This window comes from Heterodontus francisci, chromosome 45 (genome assembly GCF_036365525.1).
Source record: "Heterodontus francisci isolate sHetFra1 chromosome 45, sHetFra1.hap1, whole genome shotgun sequence".
NCBI classification, from domain to species: Eukaryota; Metazoa; Chordata; class Chondrichthyes; order Heterodontiformes; family Heterodontidae; genus Heterodontus; species Heterodontus francisci.
Window position 1 is genome coordinate 9,155,738 of NC_090415.1, and position 7,396 is coordinate 9,163,133.

Consider the following 7,396-nt stretch of genomic DNA (forward strand, 5'->3'; position numbering starts at 1 on the left):
TGTAAGGAGAGAGAGGGTTTGACAGGGAGGGAAAGACAGATGGAGGAACAGAGAGAAAGAGAGAGACAGAGATGGAAGGAGAGAGAGGGAGTGTCAGGAAGGGAAAGACAGATGGAGGGACAGAGAGAAGTAGAGAGACGGAGAGAAGGAGAAAGGTAGTGACAGAGAGGGAAAGAGAAATGGAGGAACCGAAAGAGTGACAGAGAAAGAAGGAGAAAGGGGGAGAGACAGAGAGGGAAAGACAGATGGAGGGACAGAGAGAGAGGCAGAGATGGAACGAGAGAGAGAGTGACAGGGAGGGAAGGACAGATGGAGGGATAGAGAGAGAGACAGAGATAGAAGGAGAGAGAGGGAGTGACAGAGAGACAGAGGGAGAGGCAGAGACAGAGAGAGAAGGAGAGAGTGGGAGAGACAGAGAGGGAAAGACAGAAGAAGGGACAGAGAGAGAGAGACAGAGAGAGAAGGAGAGAGACAGTGTGACAGGGAGAGAAGGACAGACGGAGAGACAGAAAGGGAGAGACAGAGTGAGAAGGAGAGAGATGGAGAGACAGGGCGGGAATGACAGATGGAGGCACAGAGTGAGAGAGACAGGGAGTGACAGGGAGGGAAAGACAGTTGGAGGGAGAGAGAGAGAGAGTGGCAGAGATGGAAGGAGAGAGAGGTAGAGACAGAGGGGGAAAGACAGATGGAGGCACAGAGAGAGAGAGACAGGGAGTGACAGGGAGGGAAAGACAGTTGGAGGGAGAGAGAGAGACAGAGACAGAGATAGAAGGAGAGAGAGGGAGTGTCAGGGAGGGAAAGACAGATGGAGGGACAGAGAGAGAGAGACAGAGATAGAAGGAGAGAGAGGGAGAGACAGAGAGGGCAAGACAGATGGAGGGACAGAGAGAGAGAGAGAGAGAGACAGAGACAGAGACAGAGATAGAAGGAGAGAGAGGAGTGTCAGGGAGGGAAAGACAGATGGAGGGACAGAGAGAGAGAGAGACAGAGAGAAGGAGAGAGACGGTGAGACAGGGAGGGAAAGACAGCTGGAGGGGTAGAGAGAGTGCGACAGAGACAGAAAGAGAGAGAGCGTGTGACGGGGGTGAGGGGGGCATGTGGGGGAGAGACTGATGGAGAGACAGAGAGAGAAAGACAGAGAGAGAAGGATAGAGTGGGAGAGACAGAGAGAGAAGGAGACAGATGGAGTGACAGGGAGGGAAGGACAGATGGAGGGATAGAGGGATAGAGAGAGAGAGACAGAGATAGAAGGACAGAGAGCGTGTGTCAGGGAGGGAAAGACAGATGGAGGGACAGAGAGAAGTAGAGAGACGGAGAGAAGGAGAAAAGTAGTGACAGAGAGGGAAAGAGAAATGGAGGAACCGAAAGAGTGACAGAGAAAGAAGGAGAAAGGGGGAGAGACAGAGAGGGAAAGACAGATGGAGGGACAGAGAGAGAGAGGCAGAGATGGAACGAGAGAGAGAGTGACAGGGAGGGAAGGACAGATGGAGGGATAGAGAGAGAGAGAGACAGAGATAGAAGGAGAGAGAGGGAGTGACAGAGAGACAGAGGGAGAGGCAGAGACAGAGAGAGAAGGAGAGAGTGGGAGAGAAACAGAGGCAAAGGAAGTTGGAGAGACAGACAGTGAGAGAAGCAGAGATGGAAGGAGAGAGAGGGAGTGACAAGGAGGGAAAGACAGATGGAAAGACAGAGAGAGAGATTCAGAGAAAGAAGGAGAGAGAGGGAGAGACAGAGAGGGAAAGACAGAGGGAAAGACTGATGGAGAGACAGGGAGAGAGAGAGGCGGGGGAGGGAGTGACAGGGAGGGAAAGACAGATGGAATGACAGAGAGAGAGACAGAGACAGAAGGACAGAGAGGGAGAGACAGAGAGGGAAAGACAGATGAAGGGACAGAGAGAGAGACAGAGACAGAAGGACAGAGAGGGAGAGACAGAGACGGAAAGACAGATGGAGAGACAGAGAGAGAGAGGCAGAGATGGAACGAGAGAGAGAGTGACAGGGAGGGAAAAACAGATGGAGAGACAGAGAGGGAGAGACAGAGAGAGAGATAAAAGGAGAGAGATGGAGTGACAGGGAGGGAAGGACAGATGGATGGATGGATAGAGAGAGAGAGAGAGAGAGGGTGAGAGTGAGAGAAAAGGAGAGAGTGGGAAAGACAGAGAGGGAAAGGAAGTTGGAGAGACAGAGAGAGAGAGAGACAGAGAGAGAAGGAGAGAGAGGGAGTATCAGGGAGGACAAGACAGTTGGACAGACAGAGAGAAAGAGAGATAGGAGAGAGAGGGAGAGACAGAGAGGGAAAGACAAATGGAGGGACAGAGAGAGTGGCAGAGAGGGATAGAAGGAGAGAGAGGGAGTGTCAGGAAGGGAAAGACGGATAGACGGACAGAGTGAGAGACAGAGAGAGAAGGAGAGAGATGGAGTGACAGGGAGGGAAGGACAGATGGAGGGATGGAGGGATAGAGAGAGACAGAGACAGAGAGAGGCAGAGTCAGAGAGACAGACAGCGAAAGGCAGTTGGAGTGACAGAGAGCGAGTATCCAAGTGTGGGAGACATTCTGTATCTGCCAGTATCTCTACTGTGCACACAGGATAGACACATTCAATATATGTAAGTTACTGATACTGTGTCTGTATATTTGATTCATTCCTGATCTGTGAGGCTCTGGCACCCTGTTTAACTGTAGGATTCACTCTGCATCTATGTGTCTTTGTGCTGTATGTGTGTTGAGATCCTGCTGTATTCAGGACTTAATATATATTTCAGGCATTGTGTTGTCAATGCTTTGTTTAACTCATTAATGTATCAATATGTGTTTACTTGTGTTTAATTTAAAATAAGGATTAACAATATTTTATTGCTGCAGGTTTTATTCAATTCTTGTTTGTGAGTTGCAGCTTGGTATCCAACTTGTCGCTCTGCAAAAGCAATTATGAATGACGATCTTTCAAATTTAGAGCATGACCTGATTTGGGGCAGCACAGTGGCGCAGTGGTTAGCACCGCCGCCTCACAGCTCCAGCGACCCGGGTTCAATTCTGGGTACTGCCTGTGTGGAGCTTGCAAGTTCTCCCTGTGTCTGTGTGGGTTTCCTCCGGGTGCTCCGGTTTCCTCCCACATGCCAAAGACTTGCTGGTTGCCAGGTTAATTGGCCTTTATAAATTGCCCCTAGTTTCGGTAGGTGGTAGGGAAATATAGGGACAGGTGGGGATGTGGTAGTAATGTAGGATTAGTAAAAAATGGGTGGTTGATGGTCGGCACAGACTCGGTGGGCCGAAGGGCCTGTTTCAGTGCTATATCTCTAACTAACTAACTATGTAATGTCAAATTCCATCGGTTTGTAGAGAATGAATTAATCGTGTATGTTGTTGTCTGATCCTTAGTGACATGTTTGGACTGCTGTGTAATTTGTAGCTCAGTTTATATTGTGGGGTGTGTTATTGGGATTCATTCTGTAGCTTTCAATCAGATACATTTTGTCTGTTCTGTTTAAGATTTGGTATTTGAATTGCAGCCAAGGTGACACAGTGTATTTAAATCTGATAATGTGTATGTTTTTGGACTGTGATTGATGTATCTACCAACCAGCTGGAGTGAAATAGAAACAACTCCTATCTCTACTGCTCTATTTGACTATTGGATTGATAGTGTGTCTCTCGACCTTGGAATCAGTCTGGATCTGACTACTTCTTTTGTTTGTTACAGTGGAAATGACGACCTGACCATGTCACTGTGCTTTGTGAGTGATACTGTACCTACTGTGTATTGGAACGAGCTGGATGCACGTTTCCTTCTGTCGAGGAATCACGACTTTCATTCTGGTTCCTTCAAGTGTTTGCCTGCAGGAAAAGAAAGGTAACTCTTATACTTGAATAACAGCTGAGTGAGAAGACAGAAAAGTGATCAAAGTAATCTTTTCAATAATAATCATTCTGAACAATCACAAAAGGAAAGTCAATGACACAAGTAGTGTCAGTGTCTGAGTCCACTGCAGTACTGCAGAACTCTGCTTCTACTTGTCAGATATTTGGAGCGGTTTTATAACAATATTGTGACATTCAGAAACACCCCAAGCCCCGCACTGCTCCATGAATTGGAATACCCGATCGAGTAGTGACATTTGTGTAAGCCAGATTTCTATTTCCGTGTCCCATTGTTCAACGGACAACAAGTAAGCACTGTTTAAAAAAGTGTCTTTAATCTTCTCACCTGGTCCCTTCAAATCTGCCGCATCTTTATTGTTCAGCCATTTTTTTTCCTGCTGTTCAATATCCAATAACAATAAATAGTGAGATACTGGATCTGAACCAGGAACATTCATTACTGAAGAAGGGTCACTGACCTGAAACGTTAACTCTGCTTCTCTCTCCACAGATACAGCCAGACCTGCTGAGTATTTACAACATTTCTTGTTTTTATTTCAGATTTCCAGCATCCGCAGTATTTTGCTTTTTATTATAACATTCATTACTGTTTGGAGAGAGAAATCAGCAATGATTTTCAATAGTGAGTTCATCATATTCTGTCTCTCTCTCCCTGTCCAGACACTGCCTGAGAAAGACCTCTCCCTTCCCCCCCCAGCTCACTCCATGTTCCAGGACCAGTTCCTGCTCCACAATGTACATTACAAACTGTCCCCCACTCCCGCTGAATGTACCCGGTAATCAATGCTAATCTATGAGCACATCGGCAGACACGGGCCCAAATCTGTTGTACTGCTGTGAGCAGATACTGTTTGTTCACTTACCCCAGGCTTGTAATGTCTCCATTTGCAGCTGATTGAAACAATCGTCCGCTCACTCAGTGAATGGCGCTGAGGCAGTGCTGGGGGAAGGGGTGCGCATGCGCTCTTCTCATTTTGCCATCCAATTAGACTGGCCTATATCGCGCGTGCGCAGATCTCTGCAGCAATTCAACATTCAAAATTCAATGGGAACTTTCCCCATTTCACATTCATCAATGTCCGATTTGAAAAGCCGAACATGGGGTTAGGGTGGAGGGAGGGAGGGGAGGTGTGGGGCAACATGTAACATATAAAACTGGCAGCTAGTCCAATGTCGATGTTTTAATTGTGATCTGTCTCTGCAGGGTGTTTGTTGTTATTGAGCCTCTCCTCTCAAAACAATCGGACAGAAACATGGGAAGACTGAGGGATCCGGTGTGTTTGCTGGGACTTTGCAGAGTTAATTTCAGCCAGTAAAATGTTGTTTTACCCGGGTAAAACCCGAGGTCAATGAGAGTAATGTCGGAGGGCACTCTTCCTCATTTTATTCTAAACAAGAGACACAGGCACGGAAGTACCGCGATTACACCGGACACACAATTACAGTGACAATAGAGTTCCAGCTCCCGGTTGTTAAATGTCCTCATGTTGACAGTCTTTGCTATGATTCTCAGGGGTTAGTTCCCGATGCCTAGGTCTGTATCCCTTAAACACTCTGAACCAGGAGATTCCTGTTGAAATATTGATGGACAGGAATTTTTCCAATCTTTGGCCGAGTCGATCATAACCTGCTGTTCAATCATAGTCTTAGTCAAAGAATTAATGAGACATTCTGTTCACTACTCAGGCCTTGAACTCGGTTTGAGCAGACCAAAAACTGAAAGGTTCAGCACTTTTGCAGATAGAGCAGGTAAAGCTGGATAGAGGGACTCAGGGTGAATCCTACACACACAGGATAGAAGCAGTGACAGGTACTCAGGGAGGGGAACTGGTGTCGTTTCTGTTGCCTATGTGTGTTCAGACCATCAGTATTAGTCTATCACTTAGTCTGAACAGGTGTCTCCAAGAACCTGCAAATGCAGAATCCGGAAGCAGCTGTTTTGCTCAGAAATTGGTCGTAGCAGGAGAACCCCTGGCTGAGTGTGGAAACATTTTAGATATGTCCTCAAATCATCTCTCATTTGGGAAGATAGTTTCCAGTTCAGGGAAATTTGTCGGTAACATGTGAAGTCGAGGCTCGAAGGCAGCATCCATACCTCCAAACGGGTCATTTACCTGAACCCTTCTAACACCACCTAACCCTCATGTGGCAGAGTCTGCAGATCATGCATTGGATTTATCAGCTATTTCAGAACCCATCAAACTGGAGTGTAAAAAGTCATCCATAATCGCAGGGGACTGTCTGAGATGGAGGAGAATAAATAGGTCAATATGACCATCATCAATAATAATAAACTGCAGAGGGAGGAGAGCGAGAGGAGGGAGATAGAATAGAGAGGGGAAGTGGCGACAGAAAATGTCCTGTGATTATTGGCCAAAATAGACCTACAAGGTACAAACTCAAGTTCTGTGATCAAGTCTGAGAGTTTATTAGTCTTAACTAAGATAGATAAAGTGAATGTTGAACAACAGCAATAGGTTTGCAGCATCACTCAGCACCGGTTCTTGCTTCTGTGCTTGCTGGGGCGTGGACTTCTCTCTTTCTGCTTCCCTTGCTGTTTTCTTGACCATACTCTATCTTCTCCTTCTAAGTGTGATAACGATGTTCCGTGGACCCCTCTGTAAGTGCCGACAATGTCCTGTAACACCCTTTCTTTTACCCTTCTTTGGGTGCAAGAATGTTCCCATATTAGCTTTGAATTGGACCAGCTTGACATCATTGTTTGACCCGAGTTAGTTAATGGTTCAATCTACACACATTACAGATACTTCCTGTTCCTTTCTATTTTAACAAGGATACTAAAGGTCACATTCTTGCTGATGGAAGCCATTTTGAGTTTGCAATTCTACAGTGTCCTATTTATCTCTTCTCTCCCCCTGTAAGGATGCTGTGGTCTTCAACCTATCTCTCCCATTGTTCTTACATAGAGGTTTTGACGGACTATAGCCTTGTAATGTCATTTCATAATGAAACAAGCATTAGCTCAAACAGACTGTAATATATTGATGTACATAGCATACAATTAGTCCTATTATTGTAGCTGTCCTTATTATTCACAAAGGCAAAATATCTCATGATCCATCACCCCCACATTGTGGCCCCCTCCTGCTGCATGACTTTTCCTTTATGTCGTGACTCAGTGCATCATCCACACAGACACATCTCTCAACATGTCATTTTGACATATTCCTGTGATGATGACAGTCACTGCTTTGCCATCCAGCCTTGACATAGCAGTTCTTGCATAAATGTAAGCCATGGAAATGCTCTAACCTTTACACAGAGTATAGCAGTGTTCAGGTGATACAGAAAATCCAGTGAATTGGGCAGAGACAATCAGTTGATCTATCAAAGTCTCTTAGTTTTATGCTCCTATCTATACTACTTAATGCACAACTATTCTTTTGCACCTGAAAAGCTAGGATAGATGACTCTGGATTGTGTTATGTAAGTAAAGGGTTGTTCTCCTTAACGAAATGGAGATTGAGTGGAGGTTTGACAGAGGTGTATATAAG